We start from the raw sequence: 17248 nt of genomic DNA, 5'->3' as shown, positions 1-17248 counted from the left end.
TTATAAAACTCTAGTTAGGTCACATCTCAACTATTGCATGCAGTTCTGGTTGCCCTGTTATAGGAAGAATGTTGAGGCTCTGGAGAGGGTGCATAGGAGGTTTACCAGGGTGTTGCCTTGATTAGAGGGCATGCACTATAATGAGAGGTTGGACAAACTTTGTTTTTTTCTCTGGAGTGGTGGAGACTGAGGAGAAATCTGAGATTGTGAGAGCCATGGACAGAGTAGATACAGCATCTTTTCCCCAGGGTTGAAATGTACAATACCAGAGGGCATGCACTTAAAGTGGGTGGGGGTGATAATCCTAAAGGAATGTTGGGGCAATTTCCCCCTCCCCATAGAGAGTGGTGGGTGCCTGAGGTGGTAGTATCGGCAGATATATTAGGGACTTTTAAAAGAGTAAGACAGGCACAAGAATGAGAGATACGGACATTGTGTAAACATAAGGGGTTAGTTTAGTTGGTTATTTGTTTACTAATTTATTTGGGTCAACACTATGTTGTGGGCCAAAAGGCCTGTACCTGTGCTGTACCATTCTATCTTCAATGAATTATAACATTTGCAGTCATTGTTATTACTTTCACCTGAACTAACAGTTGAATCCTTCTGTATATTTACTAGTCCCTTAATACTGAAAACTTTCTCTATTCTTCCTTCTGAGAATCTCTCATATTCTCCACATTACTTCCTGTCACTTTCTTGCCCAATTGCTAAGCCACCTCTACTCCCATACACTATCCTTCTATTCTCTTCACAACTCACTTTGCCATTTTAATGGAGAGTTTATTTTTCTTCCTTCAGTGTGTTTCATTACCCCTTTAAACAGCAACAGTAGCAGATTTTGCTGCCCAGGCTGTTACAGGGAGGTGTGACATAGTAACTAAAGCATATGTTACACCTACCTATAACATACACTTAAAATCTTCTCCATATCATAAAAGCTGAATTTTAACACTGCTAGTACAAACATTCTGCATTTGGCGAAGGCAAAAATCACATGGACTTAATATCTTCTGTTCGAGAACCCCATGACTTTTGTTCAAGGATCCCTCTATGAGGTTCAAAAGCTTGAAGAAATAGTATTCCCTGTTTGAGGACTGTAGCTGTAGATTTGTCTACTGTCTGGAGGTGATTGACCTAGTAAACATTTAAAACAGATGATGTCACAGTCACCATAATAAGAAAGTGACTAGCACATGTGATGCTCTCAAATACCAGAATTATGAATAGACAGGTCATTAGAACAATTAAATGCAGTGCCAGTAACAACCAACTAGACTGGCCTGATCCAGCAGCTAACTACATTGCTCTGATGATATGAACACTCTGTCTCTGAGCTAACTTCTAACACAAGGGAAGCTGAAATATTTGAGCTGGTGGCTGTAGGTGTTGGAGCAAGCACTGTACATCTTCATCTTTGATATGTTGCTGTTAGATATGTCTCCTTGCCAGATTAAAGTTCCTGAATATCTGGAAGGATTAAAGCACAAGCATATCAATGTGATGGTGATTTGCTTACGTCGAAAGACAGCAGTGGGATGCAAGAAATTAAGCACAAGAATATTGTTATTTTCAATGCTTAATGTCTCTGCTGCTGGCATCCGACACTTTTGTTGCTGTTCTGAACGTGGCTGGTCCAGTAGGCTGAGATGCTGCAGCCTTGTTCGTTTTCTGTAATATGATAGCTGGAGGCACTGATTTTTGTAGCATTACCTCCTGCAAGAGAAAGAGGGATATGTTGTATAATGTGTTTGATGATGTAACTATTAGGATTGAATTACTAGCAGTCTTGGAAGGTGAAAGATGTATCTGAGGTTTAGAGTACATCTCTTCTGAAATGACCCTTGCAATGGCTCCTACCACAATTCAGCAGTGTCAAGCTGCAAAAGCAAGCTTGAACTTGTATTAGCTTGTAATTAAATCGGGCTCCATGATACAGCCAGTAAGACTGTTTTAATGATGCATACTTGCCAAGTAGCAATAAACCAGCTTGAATTTTGTTTTTGGCCTGCAAAGACTGCATAAATTGCACATTTTCTAGCACATTGCAGCTTGCTCCCTTACAAATCTTCAAAATAAACGCAGCAGCATCATTGCAAGTGAGTAAATAAGGAAGTGATGAAGTGAGTGTTTATTGAAAGGGATATTGGAAGATGAGGAATGGAAACGAGGTCTAGCAAGCACTCAGAAGCCTCAATTATTTTACAAGAATATCTTCCTCTTTCTTTATCTTTATTATCATGGTTCACAGAAAGGTAGATGTCCTTGTCGTTTAAAGTGAGAAACATCACCTTTGGTGGATTGTGTCTTATCCCAATTTTTCCTACAAAACCATTGTTATTTAGGGGAAAGCTAAAAGATAACGGAAAGAGTGAACCTGAAGAAACATGTGTCAGAATAGTCCTTTACACTGGGAATGAAACTATAAACAATTAACATTGGGAGTGATGGACAGCTGTAACAAAAGAGCAGAGGTTACTTGTCATGCACTACATTTGCACATAGCGGCAGTTTAGCTATTGGACCAAGATCAACAATCCAGAGACAAGTTTAATTCCCTATAGAATTTAAATTGCAGATTATGAGATAAATTTACTTTAAAATCTACAGTTAGTAATGATGCCCTCAATATTCTCAGTTAGTCTTAATAATAATCTAGTGTTACATACCCCGTAACTGGGTCACTTACCAGCAAAGATAGAGAGGTCCGTTGAAATCTGATGGTACTATTTTAACAGTATTTATTGATAAAAATACACAAAATAATATCAATGCAAACATACAGGTAATATATATACGTCGTCAATACTAAATCTAAAAGCACGGGTATAATAATAATCAATAAGAAATAGCTCTATCGTTGTCTAGGGGATAATGTATTGTCCGATGGAAATATAAAAGTTACTGTTAGTTCGCTCAAGCTGCAGCGTTTTGGTTTGAGAGAAAGACGGGTTTAAAACTTGCCCAGTCCTTTTATGATGTCAATCCTTCGAGAGTCACTGGGAGTTGGTTTCCCCGTTATTAGCTAAAAGCTGTTCGTCCGTGGTAAAAGCCACCGGTCCTGGGGCAAATGGAACCGAACGCACATGGCCTCCTCCCATCGGCTTCCGCTATTATGGGATCGCTAGCGTTTCTTCTGGTGCATCTGAGGGGCTGTTCCCACAGACCCTCTTTTATCCTGACTCACAGGGTCGCAGATATCAATCAGGTTGGGGTGATGCAATCCCTCCCTCAACCAGCCCACTTTGCCTGAGGGCTTCCACGTAGCACAGTATTGTAATACACAAGTTCGTCTCCAAGAGACAATGGCCGTTTCCCGTAGCTTTTATATCACCGGGGGGGGGGGGGGGGCAAGACATTCTGCACATCTCTCTCTCATTTCCTGGGTCTCCTGACCCAACTCAATAGCGATCCTGTGATTCTCATAAAGGAGGGGGCTACCCCGCACCCTTCGGCCCCTCAGAGCTGTGGTACATTCATAACACTAGTTATTTAAGTACAGAAAATCTGTCATCCTAACATGGTTGAGTATACTGTATATGTAATTCCACACCTACAGTAAAATGGTTGACTCAATGCTAACTGAAATAGTCTACAAGTTCCTCAGTTGTACTATAACCAGTAAAAGCAGAAAGCTAATAAAACTAATGAACTAATTTACCAAGATTGATCCAGACACTAAATTAGGCCATAGCAAAGTGCTCCTTCAGAAGCATCTGTGATACAAGGTCTAAATTTGATATGTTGTACCACAGCCTAGGTAAACAAAAGACTGATGTAATCATATTCACGGAATCACAACTTTTAGACATGTTGAACTCCTCCACCACAATTGTTGTCCCACTGGCAGTGGTACATTGGTGTACATTTGGGTGGGAACAGCCTTGGGAGTCCTCAATAGTGATCTCAGATTCCATGAAGTAAACGTGAACAAGGAAATATCCTCCTGATTATCACCTACTCTCCTCCCTTACCTGATAAACAAATGTTCCTCCAGATTACAAAAGACTTGAAAATTCATTTAAAGTAACAAAGTAGATTGTTCTCTATATGGGGAGCTTCTATGGCTATCACCAATGTTGGCGATAATAGCACTATCATTAAGTCCAGTAGGATAGAGCTACAAGACTGCATTTGTGACAGGCTATTTGTCAACCAACATGAGGGATAAAGTTAGCTGATATCTTCAGCAATCTACCTGCAGCTGATACATCCAACTACCCACCCCTTGTCATTCTATGGGATTACCATCACCAACTTCCCCTTTCTCAACACCTTGGGAGCCTCCATTGATCATAAGCAACTGGATCAGCCATTCAAATTATTGAGCCTGCAAGCGCAACTGGGTATCTTGCAGTAACTTGTGTCACTTAGCTGGATGAGTGAAACTCAATCAACTCTCAAGCAGTTTGCCTCCATCCACAAGGGGGAAAAGAACCATGTACATTTGCACTCAATCCAGTTCCCTAAATATTCATGTTGTACAGGTGATTCAGCTGAGCTTTCATATCTCCAGTGACCCAGGTTCAATTCCAGCCTCAAAGAATTCTGAACTGACGACTATACAAACGACTTAAATATGTAGCTGAATGGCAGAACTTGGGGGAAGTTGAAGGGAATGCGGGGAGATAGTTTTATAAATAAAAATAGTGCAGATGAATTATTCTATGAGACATCATAAACTTGAATCTCAGTTATTTACCAAGATAACTACTCCCACAACAACCTGTCAATCCCACAACCTCGACTGCTCAGGAAAGAGAAAGGTGTATGGGGACCCTGTTACCAAAAGATTGGACTTCCAAGTTGCACAGTTTCCTCGTCCTTCTTTGTTGCCAGTTGAAACACTAGAATTCCTGTTCCAACAACAACCTTCAACAGAATAACTACTTATCATGAAGCAGCTCAGCACCATCTTTTCAAGGGCAATCAAATCCAGCCAATAAGTGCAACCTCAGTAACTGAAAGACAAATAAATAAAAAGAAAACCATACCTCCACCTTTTACTAGAGTACATTGTGTTAATTTGACAAGCTTTTATTGGAGGATAATATTTGGTGTCCACAGAAGAAAAACAAAGCAAGTTTTTTTTTGCAGCAAAGGGGCTACAAATTCTGCATATGTTGGTACCTCCACAAATAGCAATTACTAATACAATTTTACAACTTGTTCTTCCACTTTAGCAAGGTGTCTCTACAAAATCAGCTATCTGATTGCCACCTGGGAGACATTCTTTAAATGCCAACCCTAAGCTAATTCCATTTTTTTTTAAAGCAGGATAAATTTACACAACTGACTGAAATTCAAAACATAGGAGAAGTCATTCCATGCAGAAATTTGCACACCTTATGAAAAGCAGACCGTTAGAGGTGCTGCAGAGGAACGATGTTTCAGTCAGGAGAGATTGCACACTGGTGTGTTGCTGTGTATGTGTGTGTGGTGAACTACATATACCTGTCTGGACATGCCCCCCTGCTGACTGCTCCTGTGGCTCCTCCCACTGACCCCAGTATAAAGGCGATTGAGGCCTGAGCCCTGCCCTCAGTCTCCAGAATGTAGTATGGTGGTCAACTACTGTTTATTCTTTCTTCCAGTCAATAAAAGCCGATATCTCGCCTCACGTCTCGGAGAGTTATTGATGGTGCATCAGTATGCACATTTGATCAGCTGCCATTGCACTAATGAAATAACAGGCAATAGTGTTCAGAACTACCTCAATTATATAATGGCTTTAATAAAGAAAAACATCCCAAGGGGTTTTACAGGAACACATCAAGCAAACGTAATTGACACAAAGGCACCAAAGTTATGATCAGTCAAAGAGAAAAAGAAGAAAGTTTATGAAACTTCTTGAAGGGGGAAAAGAAAGATAGACATGTCCTCCTCATTTTCAAATGTGGGTGTTGGGAAGAAAATATGAAAAATGTATTCCTTACCATTAATGTGGCTAAGATCAGGATATTCAAGAATTCAGAAATCCCCAATTACCAGCAAGCTCCCAATTGTGCTCTGCCACTGGATTCTGCATGGAGTCTTATGGTAGAGCAGCAGCAGCTTGCAGGAATTCTCCAGCATTTATCCTAAAAAATCTATTTTTGTATCCTGCACTATGACCTCATTCTTTTCCATTGAAATATTACAACAGCAAGGATATTACTTAATTATTTGTATTTGTGATATTGTTTATGATCACCTAAAATGATTTGAGTTGTTAAGACTTTTTTTAAATGCCCACTTTTTAAATTGGAATTGATTATTTTATGTTGAAGAGCTTTTGAATGCTGTACGTGTGAGGAATAGCCAGATGCATTGAAAACACTTGGCACCTTTCTCTGGTGGCAATACTGAGAAAATAGGTCTGTAGGCAGAGCTTACGATTGCTTGCATATCCTGTTTCTATTTTACAAGTTCTGGAACAGTTCAGTGCTTTGCTGCTAAATTCCCGGATGGTTTCAGTCAATATAATTACCTTTCTGAATGTAGACAAGTTCTTAATTTTAATATGGTATCAGCAGAGTCAATCTATTTTCTTCACCTTGCAAACTTCAGTCAGGTCCACCATTCCTGATCCTGCCCATTCTTAATACTTTGCAGAGGAGTAGAATTAAATACTTAAGTCCTGACTTTTTTTTAGGTTATCTTGATAAGGATATTTTATTCCTTGAGTCAGTTCACTTCTTTTCTCTGTGCTGTATAAATATGGCTGTGACACTGCAATGGTTCTCTCTGCTATCGTTCCTTGCCTAGACTGCATTTTGGCAAATTGGACCACTTGGCTGTCCTACTACTGCATACATAGCGTAAAAAGCAAGGTTTCAGAGATCAAGTTAGCTAAGAGCTGGTTGCAGGAGACAGAGGAATAATTACAGGGTTGCTTTGAGTCAGTGGACAGGGTTGTATTCAAACACTCATCTGAGGATCTTAATGAATAAACCAGAGTTGTAACAGATTTTATAAAACAGCTGAAAATGAGTGTGTCCCTACAAAATCATTCAGAGTCTTCCCCAATCAGAAGCTCTGGATGAACGATGAATCTGAAATTTGCTGTGGGCCAGATCAGACACATTCAAGTCTGGAGATAAAGAATACTACAACAGATGCAGGTATGATCTCTGGAAACCCTTCTCACCGGCAAAGTGGAGATGCTGGACTAAACTGGAATCAACAAGGGATGCTTCACAGCTGTTTCAGGGTTTAAATGCCATAAACTCCTATGAAGTTAAATCAAGCATAGAAACATAGAAAACCTACTGCACAATACAGGCCCTTTGGCCCACAATGCTGTGTCAAACATGTCCTTATCTTAGAAATTACCTCGGGTTACCCGTAGCCCTCTATTTTTCTAAGCTCCATGTACCTATCCAGTAGTTTCTTAAAAAACCCTATTGTATCCACCTCCACCACCATCACTGATAGCCCATTCATGCACTCCCCACTCTCTGTGTAAAAAACTTATCCCTGACATCTCCTCTGTACCTGCTTCCTAGCACCTTAAAACTGTGCCCTCTCATGTTAGCCATTTCAGCCCTGGGAAAAAGCCGCTGACTATCCACACGATCAACGCCTTATACACCTTATCATCTTATACATCTCTATCAGGTCACCTCTCATCTTCCATTGCTCCAAGGAGAAAAGGCCGAGTTCACTCAACCTATTCTCATAAGGCATGCTCCCCAATCTAGGCAACATCCTTGTAAATCTCCTCTGCACCCTTTCTGTAATTCCCACATCCTTCCTGTAGTAAGGTGACCAGAACTGTGTACAGTACTCCATGTGGGGTCTGTCCATGACCCTATATACCTGTAACATTACCTCTCAGCTTTTGAACTTAATCCCACAGTTGATGAATGCCAATGCACTGTACACCTTCTTAACAACATCGTCAACCTGCTCAGCAGCTTTGCGTGTCCTATAGACTCAGAACCCAAGATCCCACTGATCCTCCACACTGCCAAGAGTCTTACCACGAATACTATATTCTACCATCATATTTAACCTACCAAAATGAACCACCTCACACTTATCTGGGTCAAACTCCATCTGCCACTTCTCAGCCCAGTTTTGCATCCTATTGATGTCCTGCTGTAACCTCTGACAGCCCCCCACACTAAACACCCCCCCCCCCAAATTAGTGTCATCAGCAAATTTACTAATCCATCTCTCCACTTCCTTATCCAGGTCATTTATAAAAATCACGAAGAGAAGGGCTCCCAGAACAGATCCCTGAGGCACACCACTGGTCACTAACCTCCATGCAGAATATGACCTGTCTACAATCACCCCTTGCCTTCTGTAAGCAAGCCAATTCTAACTCCACAAAGCAAGGTCCCTTGGATCCCATGCCTCTTTACTTTCTCAATAAGCCTTGCATAGGGTACCGTATCGAATGCCTTGCTGAAATCCATATACACGACATCTATTGCTCTACATTCATCAATGTGTTCAGTCACATCCTCAAAAAATTCAATCAGGCTCATATGGCACGACCTGCCTTTGACAAAGCCATGCTGACTATTCCTTATCATATTATACCTCTCCAAATGTTCATAAATCCTGCCTCTCAGGATCTTCTCCATCAACTTAGCAACCACTGAAGTAAGACTCACTGGTCTATAACTTCCTGGGCTATATCTACTCTCTTTCTTGAATAATGGAACAACATCTGTAACCCTTCAATCCTTTGGAACCTCTCCCATCCCCATTGATGATGCAAAGATCATTGCCAAAGGCTCGGCAATCTCCTCCTTCGCTTCCCACAGTGACCTGCAATATAGCTCATCTGGTCCCAGTGACTTATCCAATTCTTTCTTAATGTCTACACAGTATGCTCAAGCTTTTCAGTCCGCTGTAAGTCATCCCTACAATCGCCAAGGTCCTTTTCTGTAGTGAATACTGAAACAAAGTATTCATTAAATACCTCTGCTATTTCCTCCTGTTCCATACACACTTTTCTATTGTCATACTTGATTGGTCCTATTCTCTCATGGTACACCATGGTTCATGGTTCTACCATCCTTTCCCTGTCTCATTGGAACATACCTATTCAGAATGCCACAATCCTCTGAATCCTCTGAACATTTGCCACATTTCTGCAGTACATTTCCCTGGGAACATCTGTTCCCAATTTATGCTTCCAAGTTCCTGCCTGACAACCTCATATTTCCCCTTACTCAAATTAAATACTTTCCTAACTTGTCTGTTCCTATCCCTCTCCAATGCTATGGTAAAGGAGATAGAATTGTGATCATCATCTCCAAAATGCTCTCCCACTGAGAAACCTGACACCTGACCAGGTTCATTTCCCGATACCAAATCAAGTACAGCCTCTCCTCTTGTAGACTTATCTACATATTGTGTCAGGAAACCTTCCTGAACACACCTCACAAAATCCACCCCATCTAAACCCCTTGCTCGAGGGAGATGCCAATCAATATTTGGGAAAATAAAATCTCCCACCATGACAACCCTGTTATTATTACACCTTTCCAGAATCTGTTTCCCTATCTGCTCCTCAATATCCCTGTTACTACTGGGAGGTCTATAAAGTACACCCAGTAGAGTTATTGACCCCTTCCTGTTTCTAACTTATACCCACAGAGACTCCATAGACAATCCCTCCATGACTTCCTCCTTTTCTGCAGCCATGACATTATCCCTCATCAACAGTGCCACACCCCACCTCTTTTGCCTCCCTCCCTGTCCTCTCTGAAACAACTAAAGCCTGGCACTCTAACTAGCCCTCCCTGCTCCTGAGTCATCCAAGTCTCTGTAATGGGCAGAACATTATAGCTCTAAGTACTGATCTACGCTCTAAGCTCTTCTGCTTTGTTCATGATACTCCTTGAGTTGAAATAGACGCATCCCAAACCATCAGTCTGAGCGCATCCCTTCTCTATCACCTGCCTACCCTCCTTCTTACACTGCCTACCTTTCTCTATTTGTGAGCCAACTGCCCCTTCCTCTGTCTCTTCAGTTCAGTTCTTACCCCCTAGCAATTCTAGTTTAAACTCTCCCCAATAGCCTTAGCAAACTTCCCTGCCATGATATTGGTCCCCCTCGGATTCAAATAAAAACCATCCTTTTTGTACAGGTCACGCCTGCCCCAAAAGAGGTCCCAATGATTCAAAAATCTGTATCCCTGTCCCCTGCTCCAATTCCTCAGCCACGCATTTATCCTCCACCTCATTCTATTCCTATACTCACTGTCACATGGCACAGGCAGTAATCCCAAGATTACTACCTTTGAGGTCCTGCTTTTGAGCTTCTTTCCTAACTCCCTGTAGTCTGTTTTCAGGACCTCCTCCTTTTCCTATCTGTATTGCTGGTATCAATATGTATCACGACCTCTGGCTGTTCATCTTTCCACTTCAGAATATTGTGGACACGATCAGAAACATCCTGGATCCTGGCACCTGGAAGGCAAACTACCATCTGTGTTTCTTTCCTTCATCCACAGAATCTGACGCTCTAACTATAGAATCCCCTATCACCGCTGCCTTCCTCTTCCTTTCCCTGCCCTTCTGTGACAGAGGCGCGGCCACTGTTGCTTCCCCCAGGTAGGATGTCCCCCCCCCCCCCGACAGTACTCAAACAGGACTGCTTATTGTTAAGGAGGAGTGCCATTGGGGTACTCACTAGTACCTGACTCTTGCCATTCCCTCTCCTGACTGTTACCCACTTATCTGCCTCCCAAGGCCCTGGTGAGACTACTTGCCTGTAGCTCCTCTCTATCACCTCCTCACTTTCCCTGAACAGACAAAGGTCATTGAGCTGCATTTCCAGTTCCCTAAACCAGTCCCTAAGGAGCTGCAGCTCAACACACCTGGCACCGATGTGGCCATCTGGGAGGTTGGGAGTCTCCTGGACATCCCACATCTAACACCCAGTACAGAACACCGGCCTCACAGACATACTTCCTATTCTTCACAAGTAACTTATCTCGCCTCGACCTGTTATCACCAAAGACCCATTGAGCCAAAGCCCTCCTACTCTGACTCCCTCGACTTCAAAGCCTGCTCTACAAAGCTGTGCAACACACGCAAAATGTTGGTGGAACGCAGCAGGCCAGGCAGCATCTATAGGGAGAAGCGCAGTCACGAAGGGTCTCAGCCCAAAACGTCGACAGCGCTTCTCCCTGTAGATGCTGCCTGGCTTGCTGCGTTCCACCAGCATTTCGTGTGTGTTGCTTGTATTTCCAGCATCTGCAGATTTCCTCGTGTTTGTCTATAAAGCTGTCTTCTTTTTTAATTCTTCCCACTGGTCTAACTTGCTGAGGTCCACGTGCCTGTGCAGTCATGCCTCGATTTGCAACATGAGGAACAGCAGAGCTTCACTTCCAGATGAACTCAATGCCTTCTATGCTTGCTCTGACTGCCAAATCATGTAGGAATCATTGCGCACCCCCACATCTCCTATGATCCTTTGGTCTCAGTATCTGAAGATGGCATGTGGGCTGCCTTCAAGAGGGTGAACCCAAGGAAAGTATCCTGTCCAGACTGGTTACCTGCCCAAGTACTGAAGACCTGTACTGGCCAACTGGCTGGTGTGTTCGTGGATATCTTCAACCTCTCGCTTCAGCAGTGTGTGGTACCCACTTGCTTCAAGCAGGCTTCAATCATACCAGTGCCCAAGAAGACCATGGTAACCTGCCTAAATGACCATCGCCCACTTGCATTTACATCCACTTTAAGGATTCTATCATATTATTTCATGCTCTCGTTATTTATTGCTATTTATTTACATTTGCATTTGCACAGTTTATTATCTTCTATGTTCTACCTGATCTTTCATTGATCCTGTTATAGATTTGCTGAGTATGTGCACAGGAGAAAGAATCTCAGGGTTGTATGTGGTGACATACATGTACTCTGTAATAAAACTTGGTTTGAACTTTGCACCATTTTGAAACCTCAATATCATACACATGTGAAAAGACCAACTAAAAACAATGTTACAAATTAAATCTGACCAAGATCATATACAAGCATGAAACAATCAGCTTCCCTATGAATGAACCTCAGTTATTTATGTTGAAGCTTTTGATTTACCACATTCTTCGTGTACTCAGAGATCTTTCTTAAAATGCTCAAGGATTTCTTACTCAGTTCTTTTTTGTGCTATTTCCTGAAGATAAACACGTGAATGCTAAGTATTTACTTTGCTCTCTGTTTAACACTGCACTTATTCAAATTAAACATCATTTGCCCATCATGAGCTCAATCTGCCGCTGCATTAACATTTGCCTGAAGCAGTCCAGCAGTCTGCAGACCATCTGAAAATGCGTTTTGCATCATTCAGTACTCGCATTAAAAACAAGCATTATAAATTTGAGAAGTAGTTGCATTTTGATGTGTTTGCTCCATTTTGATATCGATGTACCAAGTGCATTCTTAATGAGCTGATTATAAGATAAAGAAAGCCTGATATGTATCGAAAGATATTTAAACACAAATAGTACACTACAGGAACAGGCCTTCAATATACAATATGATTCTGATTATGATGCCAAAATAAACTAAAACCATTGGCCTCCACAGGTCGGTAACACTCTATTCCCCACTTGCTTATGTGTCTGTCCAAGTGCCTTGGAAACATTGCTAATATATTTGATTCCATCACCTCCTCTGGCAGAGCATTGCAAGCATCTACCATTATGTATCAAACGAAATCTTGCCTAGTAAAATTTGCCACTCTCAGCTTAAAGCTAAGCTCTCTACTACATGGCATTTCCACCCTGGAATATTGACAATCTACTCCATCTATGCCCCTCATAATTTTATGAACTTTTAACAGGTTGTCCTTCAGCATCCAATGTCTAGACCTTCTTTAAAAGAGTCTAAATTAGAGAGTATCAGCTATAAGGAAAGTGATTGGAGACTGCTTTCTCAGTCTAGAGTAGGAGTTCCCAACTTGGATCCTTGTTTAATGGTATTGGTCCATGGCATAAGAGAAAAGTTCCCAACCTTTTCTATGCCATGGACCAATACAATTAAGCAAATTACACTTACGTCATCATATACAACCCTGAGATCAATTTCTTGCAGGCATACTGAATAAAATTAAAGAATACTAACCATAACAGAATCAATGAAAGACTGCACCCAGCAGGACAAGCAACCAATATGCCAAGGCCAAAAGACTGTACAATAAATAAGTATTGAGAACATGAAATGAAGAATCTTTGAAAGCACTCCATAGGTTGTGAGAACGGCTTAGTGATGGGTGAGTGCAGTTATCCCCTCTGGTTTAAGAACCTGATGGCTGAGGGCTAATAACTGTTCCTGAACTCAGTGGAGTGGGTCCTGAGGCTCCTGTACCTTCTCCCTGATGGCAGTGGAGAGAAGAGCATGGTGGGGGTCCTTGATGATGGATGCTGCTTTCCTGTGACAGCACTCCGTGTAGATGTGTTCAGGATAAAGGAGAGCTTTATCCACCACACAGCTAGGGAGGTCTGTCTAAGTTTTAGATGTCATGTCGAATCTTTGCAACTTCTAAGGAAGTAGAGGCACTGCCGTGCTTTCTTCGTAATTGCACTTATGTTCTGGGCCTAGGAATGATAATGCTAAGGAATTTAAAGTTGCTGAATTTCTCCACTTTTGATCCCCCAATGGGAGCTGGCTCATGAACCCCCAGTTTCCTCCTCCTGAAGCTCCTTGGTCTTCCTGATATTGAGTGAGTGAGAGGTCGTTGTTGCCGCACCACTCAACAGATCTTCGTGCAGAAACTCTTCTGCATGCTCTCCAAAGCCTCTAATCCTTTCTGTCATGTTGCAATCAGAATTGCACATAGTACTCCAAATACGGCCTACCCAAAGTTTTGTACAGCTGCAACATTGATTTCCTGAGTTTTATACTCAACGCCCAGATGAATAAAGGCAAGTTTGCCATATGCTGCCTTTAGCACCTTATCAATCTGCGTTGCTGTTTTCAGGAAGCTATGGACTTCCACCCCAAATATCCCTCTGTACATCTATGTTCTTAACAGTGCTGCCATTTACGGTATAGGTTCTTCTTGTGACATTCACACTTCTCCAGATTGATCTGCCCACATTTCCAACTGGTTTAAATCCTGTTGAATTCATTAACAAACTTCTTCACTATCCACAACTTTGCTAATTTTTGTGTGGACTGCAAACTTACTAATCAGCCAGTCAAGATGGCATCAAACTGCAATGTCTGTTGAGGTCATGGCTCTGACATGTTTTTTTAGGTTTGTATGAATGGTTTTGATGGTAGTGTAGGGAGCTAAGGGACAGGTTAGTGTCTAGGGGCAGGGATGAGGAGGAGTTTGTGGTTGGATATAGTAAATAAAAAAACCAGGGGCAGGAGCCAGCAGTCAGAGTCCTGGTTAGAATGCTACACAATTGAAGGCGGAAGATCCCTGTGGTCAATGATGAAATGTGACGGGACCCGTGGACAAGGGTAGCAAGCTCAGAGGTTGGAGGTCCAGGTGGGCAGGAGGCATGAGGGTTGGTAATTCCCCACATTGGTGATTCACATGGTTAAGTCCTGGAGGTTAATGTCTCAGGATTCTTAAATCCCCAGGTTGATACCTACAGGTCAGGTAAGTCCAAAGCTGAAGTCTAGAGATCCGCAAGTCCGGAGGTCTAAGCCTGAAGGTCAAAGGCCAAAGATAGTCAAGGTTCAAAGGTCAAAGTCTGCAGGTTGCTGTGTCCAGAGGTTGGAGGTCTGAGAGTCTGGGCCAAAGACTGGTGATTGTGAGTGTGGGTGGTTGGGATGGTGGGGAGGAAAGGAACTCTAAATGTTGTTGGTATTGTTGTTGCTTGTGTTGCTCTGCTGAATATGGTGGGCCTGCTACGTTGATGCTGGAACGTGAGGCGACACTTGTGGCCTGTTGCAGGTTGTGTTGGTTGTTAACGCAAATGACGCATTTCACTCTTTGTTTCAATGTACATGCAATAAGTAAATGAATCTCAGCCCAGCTACATTTTCATCCAAATCTTTTGTACTTATCATTAACAAAAGTTCTTGCACAGTCCTGTCAACCACTTGTCTCAGACCTCCAGTGAAAATAACATTCCTCCACTACTACCTTACATCTTCTATGGCCAAGCAATTTTGAATCCAATCTATTAAGTCTCCAGGGATTCCATGTGCTTTCCTCTTCTGGATCATCAAACCAGAGGGACCTTGTAAAACACATCCATCATTAAGATGGGGGCATGGCCAGTTGCAGTGGCCACTTCAGCTCCAATTAATGGTGCAATTGTTCATCTGTTATGTCTTTCTTATGATTGCAAATCACTGTTGGATATTTAAAACACCAAGTATTGCAAGTCTACCTCACTAGCGAGTTACAGGATAGCAGATTAGCTCTGCAGCATGGGCTTGTGTGTTTCGTGCTGTCACCTGCTGGGGAGACACCATTGGAAATGATTGGCAAGGAGACAAAATGAGGAAAGTGTGCTGGTATCCATGTGAGACTAAAAGCAAAATCCTGCAGGCCAGCTTGACCGTCTGCTTTCAAACATTCGATCACTAAAAAACAAATTGGATTACCTGCATCTGAGACGGAATCAGCACGAGATGAAAGACTGCAGTGTGATTATCCTGACAGAGCTGTGACTCCAGAATACCACCCATAGAGCTGCCATCCAGCTAGAGAGTTTAATCTCTTTTCAGGCCGACAGAATTCCCGTGATCTTTAGCATAACCCACAGTGGAGATGTATGTATCTACATTACTAAGAACTGGTGCTTGAATGTTCCAGTATTGATGACCCACTGTTTGCTTAAACTTCCTCGACCAGAGGAGTGGTGAGCGAGCAGGTGAGATCTTTCATCATGTGCCAGAAACTTTGAGAAGCTGTGTACATGCAGTAAGGAGTGGTCAGGCTGCACCTTTCTAAAGAAGCAAAGTGCACTGAAAGGGAATAGTGCATCAGAAAAACAAGCAATCAATTTGAGAAAGCGTGTATTCTGGTATGGAACCTCTTGCTTCAGTTTGGGAAGACTGCAGAGGACTTTACAGGAGAGTAAACTCATTGGAGATACTACGAAAGCAACGTTACATAACATGGCAGAGGTTTCCAAGGGCCATTACAATTTCTATTACTATTGCTGTGTTAAGCAATACTGTAGATTCTAAATTTGGTTTACTGTACTCTATATAAATAACAGAATATTTTAATATAAGTGCAAAAGGTCAAATTACATAATACAAGGTAAAATATAAAAAATGCTAAGTAAATGGGCTAAAGATCATTAAGTAGTAAATACTGTCCTATTAGGGTAGTGCAAAGAATTTTCTAAATGAGAGAATAAATTACTTGTGGAACATTGTGGGTATCTATGGAGCAGGGGGGTAGGAGTAGGGGAATGAATTTTTAATGTTTCTGGTTGAGATCCTGCATTAGAATATACAGAAAGTTGACTCAAAATGTTGAGTATTCTTATCCCATCTACATTCCTCTTTCCCGTCCTCCCTTCAGATTGCTCTTCACAATCTGATTTGTTTTCAACCACTTATGTCCTACTCTCACCTCTTTTAATTGTATAGCCTCATTGTCCCTTTGGATGGCTCTCTAATATTCCATTTGCTCTTCCTATCATTATCAAATCACATGGTTGACTTCTTTACTTTTGCCATCTATTTTGTCCTTTCATCTTCTTCCACCACCTCAATCAACAGTATTTATAGTAGCAAAGATCAGACAGGGCACTTGAGAGTTATAAGGTAGCCAGGAAAGGGCTTAAGAAGGAACTTAGGAGAACTAGAGGGCTTGGCGAGTTGTATTGGGGAAAACCCCAAAGGTGTTCCACACGTTGTGAAAAGCAGAAGGTTTTATAGAGTGAGGGGAGAACTGATCAGGGATAAAAGAGGAAACGTGCCTGGAGACAGAGGCGGTAGGGGTGATCCCTAATGAATATTTTGCTTCAGCATTCACTAGCGATAGGGACCTTGATCTTTGCTTAGATTGAGTAGAAACACAGCAACTTTATCCCAGTGAGGGAATGACTAATACTTTTAAGATGTTTGAAGAGAAGTATGGGGGATGTCAGAGACTCTTAGCTAGGCAAATGGATCAAAGAAAAAAATCAAGGCCTATGTGGGAGGGAAGGGTTAGATTGATTTTGGAGATGGGTTACAAAAAAAGTTGGCACAACATTGTGGCCCAAAGGGGGTTTTCTGTGCTGTATTGTTCTATATGTATATCTAACATCAAATATCTGATCTTGTATGATTTGCCTCCTACTACTGATATCATTTTGGATCCAATTTGCCACTCT

The 17248-nt window shown here is 42.0% G+C and overlaps 1 long non-coding RNA gene across 2 annotated transcripts in view; it reads right to left on the bottom strand.

The window, feature by feature from the left end:
- The window catches only part of LOC132402855 (uncharacterized), a 39490-nt gene that overhangs the window by 10971 nt on the left and 11271 nt on the right, over positions 1 to 17248 (bottom strand). The window lies entirely within an intron of this gene.

Source organism: Hypanus sabinus, chromosome 12 (assembly GCF_030144855.1).
Source record: "Hypanus sabinus isolate sHypSab1 chromosome 12, sHypSab1.hap1, whole genome shotgun sequence".
Lineage (NCBI taxonomy): Eukaryota > Metazoa > Chordata > Chondrichthyes > Myliobatiformes > Dasyatidae > Hypanus > Hypanus sabinus.
This window is presented reverse-complemented; position numbering and strand designations above follow the sequence as displayed.